Source organism: Carlito syrichta, unplaced genomic scaffold (assembly GCF_000164805.1).
Source record: "Carlito syrichta isolate Samal-C Ts95f unplaced genomic scaffold, Tarsius_syrichta-2.0.1 Scaffold95881, whole genome shotgun sequence".
In the NCBI taxonomy this organism is placed as follows: Eukaryota; Metazoa; Chordata; class Mammalia; order Primates; family Tarsiidae; genus Carlito; species Carlito syrichta.
Genome location: NW_007039977.1, coordinates 272,246 through 272,721, shown reverse-complemented (window position 1 = coordinate 272,721; position 476 = coordinate 272,246). Strand labels below are relative to the sequence as shown.

At 47.3% G+C, this 476-nt stretch overlaps 1 protein-coding gene across 1 annotated transcript in view; it reads right to left on the bottom strand.

Moving 5' to 3' along the window:
• IQCK (IQ motif containing K) overlaps positions 1-476 on the bottom strand; it is a 134,057-nt gene that overhangs the window by 74,239 nt on the left and 59,342 nt on the right. The gene's annotated exons all lie outside the window — the stretch shown is intronic.

Genomic DNA, 476 nt, shown 5'->3' with positions numbered 1-476 from the left:
CAAAGGCGCGGGATTACAGGCTGAGCCCCCGAGCCCAGCTGTGTTTTTTTTTTTTAGACAATGCAGGTCAGTGTTTTTTTAGACAATAAACCCAAGTTTAAAAGGTTAGAGGTAGCCTAGGCAACAAAGCAAGAATTCATCTTTACAATAAAACAAACAAATGAAAAATAACCAGGGTGTGGTGCCATGCACCTGTAGTCTCAGCTACTCAGGAGACAGAGGTGGCAGGATTGCCTGAGCCGAGGAGGCTGGGGCTACAGTGAGCCGTGATCATGCCACTGCACTCCAGCCTGGGTGACAGAGTGAGAACCCAATTCTAAAAATAATAATAGGCCGGGTGTGGTGGCTCAAGCCTATAATCCCAGCACTTTGGGAGGCCGAAGCAAGAGGACTGCCTGAACCCTCAGGTTCAAGACTAGCCTGAGAACATGGTGAGACCTCATCTCTACAATAAATCAAAAAATTAGCTGGGTATG